Source organism: Rhagoletis pomonella, unplaced genomic scaffold (assembly GCF_013731165.1).
Source record: "Rhagoletis pomonella isolate Grant_MI unplaced genomic scaffold, Rhpom_1.0 Rhpom_scaffold_00010, whole genome shotgun sequence".
NCBI lineage: Eukaryota > Metazoa > Arthropoda > Insecta > Diptera > Tephritidae > Rhagoletis > Rhagoletis pomonella.
Window position 1 is genome coordinate 23,762,323 of NW_023458564.1, and position 23,607 is coordinate 23,785,929.

At 37.5% G+C, this 23,607-nt stretch overlaps 1 protein-coding gene across 1 annotated transcript in view; it reads right to left on the reverse strand.

The window, feature by feature from the left end:
* LOC118746170 overlaps positions 1–23,607 on the reverse strand; it is a gene marked incomplete in the record, with an annotated part of 421,140 nt that overhangs the window by 94,824 nt on the left and 302,709 nt on the right.

The window sequence follows — 23,607 nt, forward strand, 5'->3', positions numbered from 1 at the left end:
CACAGTAATAGAAAGAAATTGCTAACAAGCTGCCGTCTGTCCATCTGGTGCTCGTCTAATTTCGCTTGCTTGTCTTCTTGCATACTTATGCACATAAGAGAACTGTGGTACATACATACATACGTACTTATATACTATTTACGGATAGACAAAAGTATATCCTCCTGTGCCTGCGTAATTGCACGACCTTTGCGTGCATCCTTTTGTCTTCGGCCTTAAATTAGCATTGCATTACTTTTCAATGCAAACTTCACTGGACTTTCTTAAACTAAGAAAGTTTTTCCAGCTTTTTATTTACTTTAACTGTTTGTCTAATTTATTCTGGCTTTTACAACTTTAATGTTATTTGTTTTTTACTTTGAACTGGCCCAAATTTTTTACTTTTTATATTTTTTTTGTTTCTACGTGGTTGATGACAAATAAACAGACCCAAAAGGCGAAACACAAAAGATCAAATTAATAGCAGATGAGCAAGTAACTTACATTTTTACTTGTAATTTGGAACTGTTTTTGCCATGCTTTAGTCAATTTTTTCGTGCGTCTCTCCTCTTATTTTTCCTCATTCTTTTTCTTCTTATTGTCACTGCGTAATTATTTTGTCTTTTACTAGCCGGACTAATTCTTCAAAAGCCTTAATGAGTGTGCAAAAATTTACATTAATATCGCCTTAGAAATTTGCGAAATTAAAGGGTCAAGCATTTTCGTTAATTTTTTTAAAAGTTAATGAACCCTAGGATTTTTTAAAAGACTAGTGAAAAATTGTGAGGTGATTAACAAAGTAAATCAAGAGGTTCTGTCTCCGTAATTAATTAGGGTGTGTTGCTCTAAATAAAAGCGGTTGTATACATATTTGAGTGAACGCCGAGCAGCTTGCATTGCATGTAGTAGATAAAAAAATAGTAGATACTGCTTCACTGCGCCTAAAACGTGTTTTTGTGCTATTTGATATCCGCATTGTAATATTTCACTTATTTTATCAATTTAATTTAATAAAATTTTTCAAACAGCTGGAAACCCTCCTCAAAAATACTTTCGGCCACAAACCTTCCTAAACCCCTTCAGTTGGATACCAATATTGTAATATTCAATTTATATTATCAATTAAATTGAATTAAATTTGCAAACAGTTGGTAAACTTCAACAAATATATTTTCGGCTTTAAGCCTTCTGAAACCCCTTTTTCTTTTTTTTTGCCATATTGCAATATTTACTTTATCTTATTAATTTACTTAAACCGCAATTTTCAAACAGGTGGCAACCTGTAACTTATTTCTTTCAATATTTTAAGTTAGACTGCTAGCAATACATCGGTGAAAACTCAAATCAATTCCGTGTATTAATTTTCTAGTGATGCGCGTACAAAAATACAGACAGGCAGTCAAAAGTTCTAAAAATTTTTAACTTGGCTTCTGTTGCTATAACAAAGGCCCCCCAATTATTTTTTCTTTGATGTCTACACTGAGGGAAATGATGCATAGTAAAAATGAATACTTTATATTTGATTATCGTTTAAAAATGTTGGTATTTAAAAATAATATTTTCATACAAAATTTATTACGCACGTATTTGACTCCTCACATCTGAGAATGTATATATATGTAAAGTGTACATACGCACCCCAAGCATGCAGAGCGCCGCTCTGAGAGCAGTAACAACACACACATACATGCATAGTACATACATGTTTATCCGTACAAATCGCGTGTTGTGGTGTTGATAAATATTCAACATTTGAAAGCGAATTTATATGCCTGGGTGTAGCTGAGTGCGCAAAGATGCTTGCCACAAGTTGTTGATATCCGGAGATGGTCGGGTTCTAATTCCACTGCAGGCAACAATGCAATAAAATTTTTTTTTTTTAGTTTTGGTCTTGATTATTCACTTCACGGATGCTTTTTCAGTACGAACGCGGTTATTTTAATATGCGCGTAATTGAATTGAATATCTACCAATATACAGTACTTTCGTTGACGTTTATAGTAAGATGAATTACGTTTCTATTCGATTTTAATATTTTTTTCCCTCAGTGTATAATATACAGACTACGTCCTGTTATAATTTTAATATATCGATGATCCTGTGCAATAACTGCACAGCTCAAACATGTTTTTGGGTTTTATAGTGGATTAGGTTTATAACTAACCATATTTTTCTGTGAAAAATCGACATATACTTAATTATTACCATTTCGGCAGAAGCGTAGTTTTGCCATTTGGGTGTTTCCATGCAGCCGTACGCGACATTCGTACGCTTATGGAGTAACATAAACCTCTCAGAAATAGAAGCTACTGAAAAACAAGATTACGGTTGTATTGCATTGGTTATATTATTTGAGAAAGATATAAGCAGCCTCGAAACTTTGGTGTGGAAAATATACATTCAAAACAAGGTGATAACGTACGCGACAAAAAAAGAAGTGGTTTTAAGGCACATATGCATATATACGAAAGTCTGCGAATCATGGAAGTTTTTCTTTTCTTTAAAAATTCCTAATCTAAGCTAAATAATGTACCTTTACAATCCTTCCATTTTTTAATAGAAATTATCTCTGGTTAGTTTTTATTAAAAAAAAAACATAATAACGTACGCGACAGATATTTCCCCCATACAATATTTTTACTAGTAACACATACTAAATAAAATTTTTAATTTAATTTTTTCAGTTCTTCTCTCCACCGTTTCGCGTTTTCAAAACCTTTTTCCTTCATCTGAATACGAAATTTAAAGTTATAAAGCCGTTCAGTGGCGTAGCCAGGGGGGATTTGGGGGGATAGATCCCCTCCCTTCGTCAGTGAAATGAAACTTTTTTTAAATTAATAACACAATACTATTTTACCCTTCCGATTTTTTATTTTTTTATTTCAGACCGATGACAAATTATCTTTTAATGAATATATAAAATTATCGGTTGGTGGATTATGTATTTGAATGTTTGCGAAATACACTAGGCCATTTTGCTTAGTTCCCCACAGTGTTGGGAAATAATCTATAATCTATACAAAAACTGTACTTTTCGACTGTAAATTGCTCATATGCATGCATGCATACATAGATACCCTTCAAGACCAATGATTTGATGGTATTCACGGGAAAGTTTATGTAGGTACATTTACATATTTTACACTTTTATCATAAATGTCAAGGCAGATATTTTAAGATACACTTCTTAACAAACAAATTTTTTTAAGTTATTATGCATGGATAAAAGAGACATCTTCTTTGAATTCAGTACTAAAACTTGACATTTCAAGTGCTTATCAAAACTTTATACATGTTAACTAGATTCGCCATTTATCTTAAAATTATATAATTTTAATTATTTGTTTATAAAAATGCAGTTTACACTTTAACAAAACCCGTATAAATTCAAAGTTTAATCTTTGCGCAACATTAAAAAAATCAACAAACTTTCGTAAAGCTTTTTAATTAGATTTCCTAGAAATACATATTTTGAGTATGCAGTCGGGCTACAGATCAATTCAAATAAAGCGCAAGTTTAAAATACATAGGTGCGACTTATCGTTGATTTTCAATTTATTTTATTTTTTTTTTGATGATGGCGTTTCTAATTTTCTTCATTAAAAAAATCGTCGAACATACTTAGATAATATGGAAGAAAATTGCCGACATCGTCAAAAATATGCCATACATCAACTGTAAATCACAGCTACTTTAAATTTGCACTTTATTAGACTAAAATTGAATGAGCTAAAAAGCTGACAAATATTAAGAGATAAAATTGAAATAGAAAGTTCGAAATTTTTACGAAAGTTTGTCGATTTTTTTAATGTTGTTCAATAAGATAAATAAAAAATTCAATACCAATAACTTGCTTACTAAAAAATTGTTTATTATAGCTTAAAATTATTGTAGCCAATAAAGGTAAATATGTTGTACAAAAAACAAATAAACAGAAGTTCACAAAAGTTGATATAAAACTATTCGTCGATTTAAGTTGTTTACTTTTTACTGAGCATGTTTATTTTACGAGGATGAAGCATCGAAAGCCTAACCCCGTCCGTATGAGACTTTAACCCAAACTAAACTTCCTACGGTCATGTACCGTTCCCCTCCCGGTACCACCGTCAAGGATTTCGTCGGGATTATAACACTGTGTGACTGATAAGGTTATAGATCTATTCTCTTCCTCTTCTTCTTATTTGGCGCTGTAACCACCAAAGCGATTTTGACCAACTGACGCCAATTGGAAATGCCAAGTGAAGCCAGAATACTTTCAGAACTGGGGCGTCGGTGTCCATTCGAACGACATGGTCAAGCCAGTTGAGCCGCTGTATTTTAATACGCCATATACCAGCACGGGCATGATGAGTGATTTATAGTGTGGTTTTCGTACGTCGAGAGAGGACTTTACTCCTGAATTGCCTACTCAATCCAAAGCAGTACTTGTTGGGAAGAGCGATTCTGCGTTGGATTTCCATGCTGACATTATTATCGGTGTTAATGCTGGTTCCCAAGTAAACGAAATTCTCTACTTTCTCGAAATTATAACTGTTAAAAGTGACGTGGGTGCCAAGGCGCGAATGTGCTGATTGTTTGTTTGATGACAGGAGATACTTCGTCTTGTCCTCGTTTACCACCAGGCCCATTCGCTTTGCTTCCTTGTCCAACTTGGAAAAGCCAGGACAGACTTCGCGGTTTTTCTTAGCGATGATGTCAGTGTCATCGGCATAAGCCAGCAATTGTACGCTCTTGTAGTAAATTGTTCCTAAGCGGTTCAGTTCTGCAGATCTTATTATCTTCTCCAACATCAGATTAAAGAAATCACATGAAAGAGAGTCGCCCTGTCTGAAACCCCGTCTGGTGGCGAACGGCAACAGAGCAGAGCTGGTGGTATTGCTCAACGTCATTTTTCACAGCCGTATGAGTTTTGAGGGGATACCAAATTCAGACATAGCGGCATATAGGAAACTCCTTTTAGTGCTGTCGAAAGCGGCTTTAAAGTCGATAAATAGGTGGTGAGTGCGGATCCTTTTCTCGAGGGTCTTTTCCAAGATTTGGCGTACTGTGAATACCTGGTCTATGGTAGACAATACATTCGATAAGACCTTGCAACCTATGCTTAGAAGGCTGATCCCACGGTAGTTGGCACGCATGGCGGGGTCGCCTTTCCTGTGGATTAGGCAGAGCGCACTAGAATTCCAGTCGTCGAAGTTTTCCCTCCGTAATCTGAGTACGTTCTGGACATCGGTCACACACACAAGAGTCTTGAAACCTTCTGTAAATCGCTCAACTCTCTGCTAAAAATTTCGGGTGTTTTTTCTGTCGGCCAGCATTTCAAGCATTTTCTCACACTTCTCATCGTACCAGTAATGAGTGGGAAATGTGGTTCCACTGCTCGCGCAAGTCGGTTTGTTGAAGAAGCAAGTGTGAGGGTCGAGCGCCGAATCTATTGGCCGTCTGTTTTGATTGCAGCTTTTCGACGTTGAACTTTCCCTGCATTGTTGGGGGCCCTTTTTTGCTTCTCCGAGGTTGGGTCGTATATTGGATGCATCAATATAGTAGTGCGAGTCGATGTTTGGCCCTCGGAGTGTACGTATGTACATCTAAAACATGGAAGCGTGCTTCCGTCTATCACAACATGCTCGATTTGGTTTCCCGTTGTTCGATGTGGAGACATCCATGTAGCTTGAGAGAACAAAAAATTACACTGAAGATGGCACAACGCCGAAACCGGTTTGTCTCCAAACCAAATTTGACAAGGGATGACGGAAAATCGTTCCACAATACATCACACTCCTACCCTGTCCGAAACACCAACAACGAAAATGAGAATAGCTTGACGGATCTTTTTATGCTAGAACCCAGTAATACATACTACCAAGTTTCGGGCCCCCGCGAAGTGGATCATCCTCAGCCCGCCGTTTCTATGTGGAGGCTGATTTTTTCGACACTGGCACCAAACATCCCTTCGTTGCCCACCTTGGCATTCAAATCGCCAAGAACGATTTTTATACGTGTCGGGGGCAGCGCTAATATGTACGCACATATGAATGAGATGTGGAAGAATCTCGCTTTGATGCGGATTGTGGCTAGACTTTCGTCCACTATAGTGAACGCCGGTCTCTCTCCCACCACAAATCCAACACCGGATTGCACTCCTTTACGTGGCAACTGTAGTAGACGTTGTAAGGCTCACGCTTACCTTCCTCGTCCCGTCCATCGCATTTCGTGGATAGCGGTGATGTCAGCCTTTATTTTCCTTAGGACTTCAACCAGCCGGGCAGAGGCACCATCCCGATTAAGGGTTCGGATATTCCAAGTGCATACCCTAAAATCATAGTCCTTCCTATGTTTGTCGTGATCGTCATCAAAAGAAGGGGGTATCATCCGAGGCATGCGTTTTTTTTCATTGGGCAGGGTTTTAACGTGGCGGGACTAACCCAGCGCACGCGGGGTGTTACGCCCTCCCACTTTACCTCGATCCCAAACTAGCGTTCGGTCGCTACCCAGAGTATTTATGGATATAAATATCCGGACGTAATTAGCTGCGATTTGAACCATAAGCACACGAATCACTTCTGGCCACTCCCAGGTGAATGGCAGTCAAAAGCTTTGCAGTACTGGGAAATGTACAAAACATAGTGGCCAAAAACGAATATCTCAACTAAACCCTGATGAATTTTTTAAATTCATAGCTCTACATACCTGTATAATAAACCAAATAGCCGGACAAAACGTTAAATGATATACATATGTATGTATGTATAAATATGAGGGCGTATTGAACATTTTGAGTACGCAGATTTTTTGGGCTGGTATATTTATTTATGCTAAATATATTACTTGATTTTGTTTTGTCACACTTAGGGCCAAATTCACAGTGCATAGTTAACCACTGATAAGAGTTTAACTATTGACCTTCATATTCACAACGCTCAGTTAACAAAAGTTTAAACCAGCATGCCCCCATAGTTAAACTCTTGTGAAATAAATTTTTTTTTTGTGGAACGAATTTCAAAGTTGAATAGAAAAGTATTGATTTTAAGAATTTGTATATTTTCAGGCGATACGAATTTCCATAGTTAACTATGTGACTCTAATATAAATTCATAATTAAACTCTTGTTGGTGGTTAAGTTAACAATGGTTTAACTGAGCACTGTGAATTCGGCCCTTAAGAAGTAAACGTCTTGGCTGTTCACCCAACCGGTCTATAGTTTTATCAATAATCTCAGATTGGTTCTGTGATACAAAACTTTCGTTGTACACTTAGAAAAGACACAAACCTAAGGACAAAGTAATAAACAATTGAACTATGAATTTATTTATAGTTTCCGTTCAATCAATTTTTGCTCATTGTCGACTGCAGCCAGGTTTTTACCCTTTTTAAATGAAAGTGCTTTGAAGTTAGAGATAATAACTTGATACAGAACCGGATGATCCACATATCTACTTTTTAAATCAATTTACTAATTATTTTGTTAGCGTTGGGAGTATAATTTGTTATACAGTATATATATAGGAAAAACGTTGAAATTTAGGGGATGCCGAAATTATCAAGCAAGCATTTCGTGGTACTATTTTTGAATATCTAGGCAAAAATTTAAAAGTTAGGGAGGGGGAGGCTCTCGATAGGTTAGTCATGCTTTTATGTGAAATAACGAAACTTTTCATATTGTGCCGTTGTTCATTATCTAGTTTCAGTAAGACACTTACAGCCAATTTCACGAAAGGAATTTAAGTGAAAAATTATTTTATTTTTTTTTTAATTTCATATGTAAATTTACAGAAAACAAAAAAAAAACATTTTCCATTTAAATTGCTGCTGAAACCGGCTTTTAGTAATTTTTTATGGGAAATAACGACACTTAATTTTGTGCAGTTGTACAGTAGAACCAGTGGAGTTTTTTTTCGTTTAGCTACTTAGGAGTATTTACTTATTTCGTACTTTTTCAGTCAAATCCTTAGTAAATCTTTAGAAAAAAATCATAATTTGAAAGCTTACAAATTCTCCCTACTGAACAACTGCAAATAATCCGGAATTATTACGTTGCAAGTCATATTAATACTAAATTAAGAAACAAAAAATCTTTAATTGGTTCTACTGAAATATATGAAATTTCGTGTTGTGTCGTTATTGAAGTGGACCATCGATAAGTATAGATAGATATACATATTAGCAATTACTTCAACTGACTTCTTCGTCGTAGCTTAAAAGACGGCTGGCCCGTGTTAGGTGTTAATGTATTTGGCAGTATAAGCACCGGATCTCTACGTGGGTAAGGCAAAATCGGTTAAGGGTTAGTCCCTCTAAAACTAAATTGGTCTGGATCAAAAGAAAAACAAATTACTGAATAAACTTAAGACCAGTATGCAGCTCTCAAGGAAAGCAAAACCTCCATATAAAATTGCTAAGAAATTTTCCTGAGTCAAGTTTCCGTAAGGCAGTACTACGGTTTTCTAAATTTTTATACCCGAGCGCACTTGTGCACAAGGGTATTATAACTTTGTTCACATAACGGTTGTTTGTAACAGGCAAAAGGAATCGAGATAGATATAGACAAATGTATACATAAATGATCAGAATGAAAAGAGAAATCGATTAAGCGGTGACTGTCTGTCCGTCCGTCCGTCCGTCCGTCCGTCTGTCCGTCTGTGCACACGATAACTCGAGTAAAAATTGAGATATCGTAACGAAACTTGGTACGTGGACTTCTTTTGGGCATAGGACGGATGGTATTGAAAATGGGCGAAATCGGACAATAACCACGTCTACCTCCCATATAACGGTAATTTTCAGAAATACGAAAAGTGCGATATTTTAGTAACTACTGAAGATAATTCACTCAAAATTGATATTTACAATGAGTTTTAGACGAAAAATAAGAATATTAAAAAATTTTGGCAAATGGGCGTAGCCACGCCTACTTATGGTTACATGTGTATATCTTGGTAACCGCTGCACCAATTTCTTCCAAACTTGGCACAGTTGTTGGTCCTCCTACAACATACCAAATGGCCGAAAATTTTTAAAATCGGAAAATAACCACGCCCACATCCCATATAACGGTAATTTAGAAAAATACGAAATCCTCGATAAATCAGTAAATATTAAAGCTAATTTATTCAAAATTGATGGTTGCAACAATTTTTTACCAAGAAATACGCTTATGATACAATTTTGGAAAATGGGCGTGGCACCGCCCACTTATGATCACATATATGTATCTCGCTAACCGTTGTAGCAATTTGAACCAAACTCGGTATGGTTATTGTGCTTGCCACATAAAAGCAAAGCGTTGAAAATTATTGAAATCGGACTAAAATTACGACCGCTTTTCATATAACGGTATATTTCAGAAATGCTTGAAACTGCAATATTTCGAAATTTAAGGACGCTAATTTACTTAAAATTTATACACCCCGGCTTATCGTGTAGCGGTAGCTTTCGGAAAGGTGGAAAACATATATTTAATAATTGCGCCGGGTATTTAATGTTCGGCTCCGCCCGAACTTAGACTTTCTTACTTGTTTTTTGTGAAAAGGAGCACAAGGCAACCCATGTTTGCAACAGAAATATATGCCCGTTCCATTATTTCTCAAGGAAAGAGTGAGGCAATCGGCTGCAAAGTATCAGATGTCAAAATTTCTTGAACACACACACGAAATAATGGCAATTTTTTCTTCACCGTTTTCTTGAGGGCTGCATACTGGCCTTTAACCAATGCTGGACGGGACTCATTTGAGGCTGCGTTTCTTTATACATTCCAGATAATCCCATTTCACAGTCAGAATAAACAGAATGCGTTTGAAGTATTCGTTAACATATCATCACGAATATTCTAAAGTATAAGTAAACAAAAAAGTTTATTCCAAACGTTCAGAATGAATAAAGAAATGCAGCCTGAATTTTTCATTCCAGGTAAAATACTTAGACACAACATGGGGACATTACGTCGACGAGAGAGCAAAGAGAAGCCTTGCATAGTCATCTGACCGATCATACCCTAGCATAGTAAAAGTGTAATTATGTTTGTACATACATATTTATATTAGAATAAGCTAAGTAAAAGTTTTCTTACGCAATAATATATTACGAAGTAAAAGGAAATTTCGGCTATGTTTATGACGTCGCGACAAAATATGCTTTCAAATAAGAGGGAGCTATTTAATTACATAAAAGTTTTCTTTTCGTATATCGACCCAGTCTAAAGGTCTGATTATGCATACTTCGCATAACTTAGCAAAACTTCTTAAACTTAACACAACTTCATAAAACTCAAGGCTGATTATGCTTCGCATGCAACCAAATTTATCAGTACTACATTGTGTCGAAATGGTGTTATTCAAGGTGTGTGAACAAAAACAGATGATTTTTGGTTTCTTTAGGTAAATAGATTTGTTTACAGAAAAATTCATTTAAGTGGTTTTAATTGGGTATATTTTTAGTCCAAATTGAGTCAACACGAAAGTTCTTTGCAGTTTGACGTAATTTTCAATACAATATCTGTCAGAGTTTGTAAATAAAATACGTCTCTTTTTATTTAAAAAATGCGTAAGTAACTACATATATTAAGCGATATACTTTACTAGAAAGACCATAAAAATACTTTTCGTTTGATATATAATTTTATATAGTTAATGTTCGCCTGCAGAACTTTTTTTCTTTTAACATATAAAATCATATTTTAATATTTACTGATATTTCCAAAGATTTTTGTATTATAAATCATATATTTAAAGGTGTTTATATACCCTTTCTTATCATGTGCATGTAATATACTTAATTACGTATTTGTTTGCGAAAAACAAATTTTTAATGAAATAGTTTTTATTGTGATATTACATCGAAAGACTTTTGATTAACTTTTCAATCATATCCATACTTTGAAAATTGGTTCAAAACTTTTCAAAATATAAACTTTTGCAAATATTGAAAATTCCACGTTGACCCTACGTGAATTCCCCTAATATGCTTTCCATGCATCTCTGTAAAAATATTGCTATTGGTATCACTGCAATTGAAATGTCACTTAAGAAAACGTAAGGTAAAGTCTAAACTCAATAGATCGCTAATTTTTTTCAAGTTCTGCTAATTTCTGGGTAATAGAATACATACAAAATGCATTCAACAGATTTTCACCTGACAGTTTGAAATGTATGCGAAGTTATGCGAAGTATGCATAATCTGACCATAAGGGATAAAGCACAACAATACATTTTAAGATTACTCATACGCCACCACCTACTACTTATGTTGTAAAGCGCCAACCCTACCCATGTATTTTTTAACACAAAATATCTACTTATCTAATAAATATCTATTATAATACCAAAAAACCTATTTTTCTCTGACATCTTCATGTCACATGATGGCTAATGAAAAAGGTTGAACAAGTTGAAGCATTCCAATATCCAAATGTATATTTAGTCAGTGTGTTTCTGAGTACTAAAATTCAGAAAATCGTACTCGCTTAACCACTTGCAGAATGTCGCTGTTAGAAATAAATCAGAGTCGCACAAATCACAAAAAAGTAGACATATGTATATATGTATCTACGTAAGCTTCAGCTGTATGGATATATGTATATACATACATGTGTATGTAAATATGAATGTATTTTATATGCCTGTCGGAGTGTAATACTAAAACCAAAACGATTTTCTTCAAATGTGGCAACGTACAGCTTTTCAGTGGTACACCAAATGTGACAAAACATGTTCCTGTAAGTGTACGTGAGGGTGCGTGCCTACATGTGTTTGTGCATAGTATAAAACGCATATTTCTGGAGAAAGAGCGTAAGCTGAAGGAAACGCGAGTTACATCGTTTGCAAGGAAAACCGCTGCACGTACTGTCACTGCCTGGCAAAAATAAATATATTTACTTATAGTTTTTGTAGTCGTTCAGTGTCACTGTCACACGCTGCTTCTTAATGCTCGAACAATACTGATGAATGTGATATACATATATTTGAATTTACGTATAATATTTATACAATCACGAACACATACATACTTATAGCTGCGAGTAAAATAATAGCAGCCAAATGCCAAATGATGTTGTTGGCAACTTATGTTTACTGATTTATTTTTAAAAATTTTTCTCTATCTATAACAAATATCACATAAATGAAAGTTTCAATGCTTGCACAAAGTTCACAAAACTTATCGAATTTCAAAAATTAATCATCAAAATTTCAAACTTAGTATTATAAATTTTCGAGTATGTAGTTTTGTAGCCCATTCAATTTTAGTACAATTAAGTGCAAGTTTCAGTTCGTTCATTTTTTAGATTTTTTTTTATCAGGGGCCGTAACCATTATCATTTTTATAATAAAAATCATAATTTAGTAGTTATTTGGTGATTTTTTTCTTCGAACATTTTTAAGCGTTAGTTCATTTTTTTTTTATCATTTATAATCGTTATTTTATGATTCTAATTTCTTCGATAAATTTTAACCGTTATAATAGAGACAACGTTTTTATAAACGATCAGATTTAAATCTGTTATGATCTGAAAATAACGGTTATAGTTAATATGATGAAAAAAATAAAATAACTGAATAAAAATTCTAAAAATTTTATGAACATTTTTTTAAGTGTGATTAGTTTTTGTGTACTTTGAGCATGCTTTGAAACTTTTATTTTTGTGGTTTCTGTTGAGGAACGAACCATAACTATTATGAGAATTAAAAAAAAATTAATTAGTTAACAAGTTGTTTACATCATTTTGAATTTTGCTGCTATTATTTTACTCGCAGCGATACATAAAAACATAAATATGTACATATGTACAGGCGAAATTTTGCACGTAGCACTATCCTTCATATTTTACAGTTAGAGAATATAGGTTATTGTACGTCATAGTCGGCATGTCACTTTGCCGCAAGTTCTTGTAATTCCATATGTGAACATACTCACTTATGCATGTGATACTGTATATACACATACATATTTACCCACTTATGTGTGTTCTGGTAAATATGTAGTATTAAACTATCAATTATGTAATACATATGTGTATGTACAATATGTGTACACACATAGGCGCATACATACCTCATATTGTGGTTTTCATAAAAAGCTAACTGGTCACAAACGAATACATTGCTTGAAACATTTATACCTATAACTACCTACACCCGCAGAACAATTCGTTGAAACTTACAAATGTTTTTACATATGTACCCATGTACTCGTATGCATATAAATAGTACACGTGTATATGTTTATATTCATACAGATTGTAGGCCTACAGATGTGCGCAGAGTGGAATCATTTTACTGTTAAATTGCTTTATTTTCCTTTTATAAGAAGAAGATAAAAACACCATGGTTAAAGCTGGGTTTCGTAAATATGGGCTTCTCTCTGATTTTTTTTAGTACGCCACGATTTTTTGCAGGGTGTAGGAATCTTTTTTATTAATGTGATGCTAAGAGGTGCCAGTAAATAAGAACAAATTGCAAGCAATGTGAAATTGGATTTTCCGCGTTCAGATGTTTGTGGAATCGCAGCCATCTTTAAAACAGGTATTCTCAAAGTTTATCCCGACTCAGAGGATGACGAAAGGATTTTTCGCAACAATTATATTTTTCCAGTGGAATGAAGTTTACAGCTTTCTTTTAAATCCAGTTAAAACAAGTAAGAAAGCCTGAGTTCGGGCGGAGCCGAACACTAAATACCAGGCGCAAATATTAAGTATATGTTTTTCACCTTTCCGAAAGCTACCGCTAGATGGTAAGCCGGGGTGTATCAATTTTGAGTAAATTAGCGTCCTTAAATTTCGAAATATCGCAGTTTCAAGCATTTCTGAAAAGCTTATATGAAAAGCGGCCGTAATTTTAGTCCTATTTCAATAGTTTTCAACGTTTTGCTTTTATGTGGCAAGCACAATAAAAATACTGAGTTTGGTACAAATTGGTAGAACATATATTGCATATATGTGATCATAAGTGGGCGGTGCCACGCCCATTTTCCAAAATTTTACCATAAACGTATTTCTTGGTAAAGAATTGTTGCAAGCATCAATTTTGAATAAATTAGCTTTAATATTTACTGATTTATCGAAGATTTTGTATTTCTCTAAATTACCGTTGTATGGGATGTGGGCGTGGTTATTGTCCAATTTTTTACATTTTCGGCCATTTAGTATGCTGTAACAAGGCCAACAACTCTGCCAAGTTTGGAAGAAATTGGTGCAGCGGTTACCAAGCTATACACATGTAACCATAAGTGGGCGTGGCTACGCCCACTTTCCAAAAATTTATAATATTCTCATTTTTCGTCTGAAAATTATTGTAAATATCAATTTTGAGTGAATTATCAGTAGTTCCTAAAATATCGCAGTTTTCGTATTTATGGAAATTACCGTTATTTGGGAAGTGGGCGTGGTTACAGTCCGATTTCGCCCATTTTCAATACCAACCTACCCTGGATTAACGGAAACCTACATACCAAATTTCGTTGAGATATCTCAATTTTCGCTCGAGTTATCGTGTACACGGACGGACGGACAGACGGACGGACAGACAGACATGGCTTAATCGATTTCTCTATTCATTCTGAGCATTTATGTATACATTTGTCTATATCTATCTCGATTCGTTTTGGGTGTTACAAACAACCGTTATGTGAACAAATTAATATACCCTTGTGCACAAGTGCGCTCGGGTATAAAAATTCACGAATACAATATTAAGCAAAGTGTAAATAAATAAAATAAAAAACAACTTTCTAATATACAACGGTTTTATAAATGGACTAAAAAGTAGAAAATAATATTTCTCAGTCCCACAGGATTTGTTTTGATAACTTTTGTTTTTGAGATTTTAGCAAAAGTCATTATAAACAATTAATGACATTGAAAACGAATAATATTATAGTTAAAAAAACTAAAAACACGCTTTTATTACAAAAAGAACTAAAAAGTATAAAATAATTTGTAGATATAGCGATTCCGTTTAAGAAGAATAGGAAGTTCCCTAACCTGATTTAATTTAACTGTTTTAAGTTAGCTAAAAATATGATTAAAGTGATTGATCCGTAGTTATAGTCAAAATAAAGTGCACTGTAAAGTTTGTTGCAGCTTTTTGGCATAACTTTCAATGGGGTGTCTGTAAAAAAACTGCAACAAACTTTACAGTGCACTTTATTTTGACTATAACTACGGATCAATCACTTTAATCATATTTTTAGCTAACTTAAAACAGTTAAATTAAATCAGGTTAGGGAACTTCCTATTCTTCTTAAACGGAATCGCTATATCTACAAATTATTTTATACTTTTTAGTTCTTTTTGTAATAAAAGCGTGTTTTTAGTTTTTTTACCTATAATATTATTTTCTACTTTTTAGTCTTTTGAAATCTTGCAGTTAATATTATACTAAATTTGACTTAACAAACAAAATTTTCAATATATTTCAATTTAAATAGATAATACACCTATTCTGAATATAAACCAAATTTGAGCACAGATGCCGAATTTTTAATTATATAGACTCACGCGCCACATAACTGCCAAAATTTTTTGTGTAGTTATTTCTTTTCATGTAAGCAATATGCATTCTAAATGTGAACTTAATCGGATCATAAATACGGGTTTTCCAAATATCTCGACTCCTGCGCCACCTGTCGGCAAAATTTTTTGTGGATTTATTTATTTTCATATAAGTCACATATGTTCTAAATATGAACCACATCGGATCATAAATACGGGTTTTCCAAATATCTCGACTCCTGCACCACCTATCGGCAAAATTTTTTTCGGATTAATTTCTTTTCATATACGTAATAAATGTTCTAAATACGAACCAAATCAGACCATAAATGCGGGTTTTACAAATATCTCGACTCCTGCGCCACCTAGCGGATTAAAACATCTTTTAAATTGTATTGTCCTCGAGTTCTGAGCTAAGTTTGAAGTTTCAAGTCTGTAGCTCATCGGGAAGTTTGTTAAATATTGACTGCAAAGTTCCAGGACATACATACATACATACATACATACATACAAGTGAAGTTAAATAAAAGCTTGTAATAAAAACGTGGAGCGCATGCAGTACAAAGCATTCGATTTCATTGACAATAGTCAAACTACATAACATTCTACAGCGAAAGTACAAATTTGAGATCGATTTTAAGCGGTCGTTATTCATATGCCCACATACATACATACGTTACTTTTCATATCAATTCAAGTGTATTACATGCGCCCCACGCTTTTCATTTTCAATGTCATTAATTGTTTATAATGACTTTTGCTAAAATTTCAAAATCGAAAGTTATCAAATCAAATTCTGTGGGACTGAGAAATATTATTTTCTACTTTTTAGGCCTGACCAGAGGCCAGAACCAGCTGCAGCGGGCTATCGGCAGAGGAAGCTGGCTGCTCGAATCCTGCAAAGGTTCACCGCAACGCCTGACCTGTGTAGCAAGGCGAAAGAAGAGCATGTGAAGGAGATCCTCACAGAAATCGACTGGGCAAAGGCAGTCCTGCCCGACTACCGCAAGCCGGAGGAGAAGCAGCCGCAGGCGCCCTCCAGTAAGCGCAATAGATCGGGGGAAAATACGCCCAACCAATACGCAAAGAGGGTCAGAACGCAGGGGCCTTCTTTTGCTGAAGTAGCCAAGGAGCAGATCCTGCTCGGCGTCATCGATGAGAGCAATGAAGACAGCCTCACCCTGAGGCAGCAATGGAAGTGGGTTAAGGCCGCGATGGCCGACATTGCTATCAACATTATGTTGGAGAATCCGGGACCTCCGCCAACCTGCAAGGGAGCGGGGTGGTTCCAAAATAACATCCGCGTTATAGCATGCGAGGATGCCAGATCAGCGGAGATCTACAAGAAAACAGTTGCAGGTATTGGAGAAGTCTACCCTGGTGCGAAGCTCAGGGCGGTCGACTTCAAGGACCTACCGGTGCGACCGAGAGCGAGAGCATGGTTGCCTTGCAAGCCAGCGGAGCCAGAAAGGATCCTCCAAACCATAAGGCTCTATAATCCGGAGCTACCTACCGATAATTGGAAGGTGGTCAAAATCAACGAAAGCGGTAAAGCGACGATGCAGGTTGTCCTGCTTCTAAATAAGGACTCCATAGAGTTGTTGGAGCAAAAGAGCGGGGTCATACGTTACGGCTGTGACATGGCCAAAATTAAGGTCTACAGCAACGACGTAAACGCAGCGAGGAACCTGATAGCGGAGGTAGAGCCGGAAGAGGCCAACAGCGACGTGGAGATGGAGGAAGAATCCGAGCAGGTTGATCCGATGGACGACCTGACCGGGGGTTATGCCTCATCGACGTCTTCGCTGGGGGTCGGACGCATGCTTCGGCTTTATACGGAGGAGGAGTTGATCGAGATGTCGGAAGACGCGGTCAACTCCACCCTAATAGGCGACGTGGGCGATAACGGCCAAGATGGTGAAGGTACTGCAGATTAACCTTCACCACTGTAAAGCAGCTTCAGCTGCACTGCTGCTCCGTCTAACAGCTAAAGGGGCAGCCGACATCGTCCTAATCCAAGAACCTTGGGTGGTGGGACAAAACATTTGTGGGCTGAAAGCGCCGGGCTACAGACTGGTAAGTGGAGCCTCAACGGGGAAACCAAGGACGTGCATATTGATAAGTATCACACTAAAGTGTCTCTTTCTTCCACAATTTAGCGACGAGGACACAACAGCGGTCAGTCTAAGTGCAAACGGACGACCAATTAAGATGGCATCCATGTACCTAGCGCATGACAAGGAGGTGCCAACTACCTGCATTAAAGACCTAGTGGCCAGCACGAGAGAGGCGCTAATTTTGGGAGGTGACGCGAATGCCCACCATCACACCTGGGGCAGCTCCGATGATAACGAACGGGGTGAGTCACTTTTTGATTTCATACTTAGTTCTAAGCTTGTTATTGCGAATAGGGGGAATGATCCCACTTTTATTACAAAATCCCGAAGGGAAGTTCTGGACGTTACCCTTATCTCTGAGAATGCGGAATGTCTGGTCGGGAAGTGGAAGGTGCTTGAGGAGCACTCCTTTTCCGACCACCGATATATCCAATTCGAGGTATTAGGGGAAACGCACAAGGCTCCTCTAACTAGAAACTTGCGAAATGCCAACTGGCATAGGTATCGGAAAGAGCTGGATAGGCTTTTGCCACAAGATAGAGAGCCGGCTACTCCAGCAAACCTAGAGGAGCTGGAATATCTTGTCGACCATTTTACGGGGGCCTGCAGAAAGGCAATAGAGCAAAAAGCAGCGCCGGGGTAGGAAAAAGCCACCCTGGTGGAATGAAGAAATCAGGATTTCACGCAAGAACTGCAGGAAAACCTTCAATCAGGCTACTGCGTCTGGTAGTGAGGGACATTGGGAGACCTACAAGACAGCGTTACGGGAGTACAAGAAGCTCCTAAGAAGGTCGAAAAGAACCTCATGGAAAGACTTCTGCAATGGGGTGGAGTCTATCTCAGAGGCAGGCAGGCTCAGAAAGATACTCTCAGGTACTGCCCAGAAAGCCCCAGGATGCTTGCAAAGACCTGACGGCTCCTGGACAGAGACCGAGGAGGAATCACTGGATCTGCTTCTTTGCACACACTTCCCGGGTGCCACGGATAGCATGCCGGTACAGCCACATCTAACTGGAGATCTTTCGGTCACTGGAGATTTCCTCACTAGGGAAAAGGTCATCTGGTCTATTGGGACATTTAAGCCCTATAAATCAGCAGGTCCGGATGGCATTGCCCCCATACAGCTGCAGCAAACACTTCAGCTAAGCTCAGCGTGGCTACACGCTATAATTAGGGGAGTATTAGCTCTTAACCATATCCCTAGAAAGTGGAGGGAATCAGGAGTGGTGTTCATCCCCAAGGCAGGGAAGGTGTCTCACAATAACCCAAAGGATTTCAGGCCCATCACCTTGTCGTCATTTCAACTGAAGGTTATGGAGAGACTGGTGGAGGTCCGTATCAGAGAGTCGGTTGGTGACAGACTCTCTACCACACAACATGCTTATACGAAAGGTAGATCTACAGAAACGGCGCTACATGAAATAGTGTCGTATATAGAGAGATCACTAGACATCAAAGAATATACGCTAGCAGCCTTCCTGGATATAGAGGGCGCCTTTAACAACATCATGCCGGGCGCGATAACGGCAGCACTGGCGGGCCTGGGCATCGACTCGCGCTTAGTTGCGCTCGTAAACCAAATGCTGCGATGCAGGGTGGTCCGGGCGGAGCTGGCGGGGGTATCGTTGACCAGGTTCGTAGAGAGGGGCACCCCGCAAGGGGGAGTCCTATCCCCTCTTTTATGGGTCGCAGCGGTAAACTCACTGCTGTGTGGCATGGAGGGGGGTGGCTGTAAGGTTATTGCGTATGCGGATGATCTTGCACTAACAGTAAGTGGGAAATTTCCACAGACTCTATGTGACATTATGCAGGTAAAACTGAAGGAAGTCGAGAGTTGGACAAAAAATAACGGGCTAGGGGTAAACCCAAGCAAGACAGAACTTGTACTGTTCACAAGAAGGTACAAAATCCCCCCATTGATAACACCAAGGCTGGCACAGACCACACTAAAATTAAGCGAATCCGCTAAATACCTGGGGATAGTCCTAGATAGAAAATTAAGCTGGATTCAAAACACCGAAGAGCGGGTGCGGAAGGCCACGGTTGCCCTATACAGCTGCAGGAGAGCAATCGGCCAAAAATGGGGTTTAACCCCGAAGCTAGTGCACTGGATATACACCGTCGTGGTGAGGCCCATACTTCTGTACGGGGTAGTGGTATGGTGGCCAGTGCTGGAGAAGAAAGTAAACATTATTAAATTACAAAAAGTGGAGAGAACGGCCCTGATCTGCATTAGTGGTGCTCTCCGCACAACACCTACTATGGCAATGAACACGATCCTCAACATCATACCCATAGATATCATGGGACGACAATACGCTGCGTTTGCAGCCCTAAGACTACAGGGGCTTAAAAGCTGGAAAGTGGCTCGCTGTGGTCACACTACAATTCTGAGAAACCGACAACTACCGAGTACAAAGGACTACTGTGTACCAAGGCTCACTTTCACTAAAGGTTATAGCGTAATGCTACCTAGCAGGGAATCATGGCTCGAAGGAGTTCCGGGGTCTAAAGATGCCATAAGATTCTACACGGACGGCTCCAAACTAGAAAATAGGGTAGGAGGAGGCGTCTACTCGGAGAAATTGGGAATAAAAAGATCATTCCGACTACCTGACCACTGTAGTGTCTTTCAAGCCGAATTGGCAGCCATACAAGAAGCCGTTGACAGCCTAAAACTAGCTGTTATCGCCACTACGGAAATATATATATACTCAGACAGCCAGGCGGCCCTTATGGCGCTTGACTCTGTCACTGTAAATTCGGAAACAGTTGCCAACTGCCGCAAATCACTTAACGTGATGGCAGAGCAGTTCGCTTTGCACCTGGTATGGGTACCGGGGCACAGTGACATACCAGGAAATGAGAAGGCAGACGAGCTTGCAAGGGCGGGTACTTCCTCTCCACTTTCACCAGCCTGGAAGAGGGTGGGTATGCCACTCGCTTCCTGCAAGCTCTTACTAAGGGAGAACTTCCTTGAAGAAGCGGCCTCCAGATGGGAGCGCACTGAAAACTGTAATACAACGAAGCTTACATGGCCAAAATGGGATGTACGGAGATCGAGAGAAATTCTCACTCTCAATAAAGGCGATATGTCACTGGCCATTGGTCTGCTCACAGGACATATTTTGATAGGAAGGCACGCAGAACGCCTCGGGGTTAGTCACAACGACTACTGCAGGAGCTGCCATGACGAAGAAGAGCCTGAATCAATAAGGCACTTACTCTGCGATTGCCCAGCACTGGGCAGGAAAAGACAGAAATTCCTAGGTATAGGTCTTCTAGACGATCTAAGCGCGACTGCTAAGTTTGGAATACGGCAGTTGCTAAGGTTTGCAGACTCCACAAACTGGTTTAAGGAATAGGGGTTTTCTTTGGATCCATGTGGTATCACAATGGGCCCTGATCGGGCCTAAGTGTGCTGGCGCCCTCTGGGCCTAGCAGCCACTTCAACCTAACCTAACCTAACCTAGTCCATTTATAAAAGAGTTGTATATTAAAAAGTTTATTTTATTTTATTTATTTTCTACTTTTTAGTCTTGTCTGTACAAAATTTTGCAATAGATATTAAAATAGGCTGACTTCCAAAACGTCAATTGCTTTGCATACGTACAAAGTATAAGGTTCCATAACGTCGAACTACAAAATATTGACAATGTATACTGTTCTAAAACACCTACGGAAAGTTAACGAAACGCATCGCTCGAGCAATCAGCGCATCAGAAACAAAGTTGATGCTCCGTTTGTTATTGGTTAGCATTGGTGTTTTAGAAATGGAAAATTCAGAAAAATTGTTCATTGCTATATTGAATATTTAAAATATGCAATGTATATGGTTGCAATGTGTCGCAACTCTGCATATACAAACAGTTTGAAAACCGCAGTATAACAGTTTCCAATCATTGTATTGATACGTTTTGGAAGTCAGCCATAATTCAACTTGCAGTGAAAGAGAACAGAAGACTATGCAAGCACAATGTTGTTTGCTCACATTTAGTATAAACATACATACATATAGCAGCAGTTTATTTCATTTAAAGAAATTGCGTGTCGTCCATTTCCGCTGTGACGTATATAAATAGTGCAAATATTTAGGCGCAATATTTAACTTCTTCTGGCGGGGCATCATCTACCTCTAGAGTTTTTCTAATTGTATGTCTTGATATGATACCTACGACGAGGTTGATATCTAGACTAGGTTTGCCATAAATACCTTTGCTATATTTATAGTATAAAATGGTGGTCCGGACATACAATATTGCAAGTTGATAAAAGCGTTGTAAAAATCATGTAAAATCAGTAAATCATTTGTTCGGGAAGATCTTTCTTTAATGCATAAAACCTTTAGTTAACAAAATGTAGACGTTTTTGCGGATTTTGGCAAAATATCCCTTTGTTAAGAACATTTGTTCGACAAAAGTGCAAAGAATTATATTTTATATTCCTAGCAAAAAAAGAAATTGGGGCATTCAATCAAAGTCTGAAGATGGCGGCAGAATTTCCATCGGACGAATTTCACTGTCTTTTCTCAAACGTATGCACATTCGTTTTGAAATCTTCGAAACCCACTATTGAAACAGAAAGTGGTTGGGACAACAGCGATGTGCAAAAAAATACAAATATAGACTGATTGCACCCACTACAATTTTAAGTTGCAGCTGCGAGTGCTTTAATGTGAATTATTTATTGTTTATTTTTAACTTCTATATATTTCTTTATTACTTTATTTAACTAATTCAACGTCTTATAAAATAGGAAGATATCACATAGTAAATGTTTCACAACTAACACACTTTTGTGTTTTTGTATTATGAGAGAGGCTGGGACAACTTTATAGTAAACGCGATAGCACTATAAACCTCCGTTATGACTATTTAACCCTGGACCGTGCTTCGTTAGTCGATTCGACTAACAAAAATCGTGCTTCGCTTCGTACCTCTCTCTGAGGTCATTTACCTTTTTGTATACTATATGTAGCAGGGAAAATAATTGTATTTAATATTTTGTTAATGTGTTTAAAAAAATATTTAGAACTTAATACCATAAAATGTATTTTCCTTTTTAACCGGTTTATGTTTGTTATTTCAATTCAAAATTGGTGTTAGTCGTTTCGACTAACAAGCCCGTAGACAGGGTCAAAATAGCGAAGCACTTCCAGGGTTAAATATTTCATTAAAGTACCTATAAGCGAATGAATGGTGAACATGTTAAAGTGTGGAAATTCTATAATTAAAAAATTGCATTAAAAATGTTTTTTATTTTAATGTTATGGAACATTTCATGGGTCTAAATGATCACCCGCGATAATGGAATCACCAAGATTCAGCTTTTACAAATGTATCTGGACTGGAACTAAAGTACATACAGCTTCTGGCTTAACCTTCATCCGTACTTCATTTTTTCAAACGAATTTTTCCAACAAACCAGAAGAAAAACGGTCATCCGAAATCAATAAAAAAACTGCTCTGCTCTTTAACAAATTATGCTGAATTTCATGCAAAAACAACAATAACAACCAACTTGACTGAAGCTCTTCTATGCATTGAAGTATAGAAGAAAAACGTTTAAGTGCAAATCAACGAAGTCAGTGTTATTAATCTTGTGTTAAGTCATCCGGCAAGTGCTTTCAATTGCGAACAAAATTAAAATGAAACAAGGCTATAAACGAAAATCGGCGTCAATGCCATACGGCTACAATGAAGCTACACCACAATGACAAGCAAACATGGCACAGCAAGGTGCTATGTATAAGTTTTATAAATATACACATAAATTGGTATATACATAAGTATGTATGTATGTGCAGACATAAGAACTTCTTATGCAGCCGCTAAAAAAGTGACCGAATATATAAAGTCATAAACAAATGATATCTAACAATTCAGACACTCGTAATGTTATGATATACATATATGAATATGTACCCTGCAGGGAAACCCTGACCCAATGAACCAAATTTCCAGTTCAACACTGGATCTTTATCTCCAAAAAAACAAACCAGTCTGACAGTAACTAGATCTCCACCAATTAAAA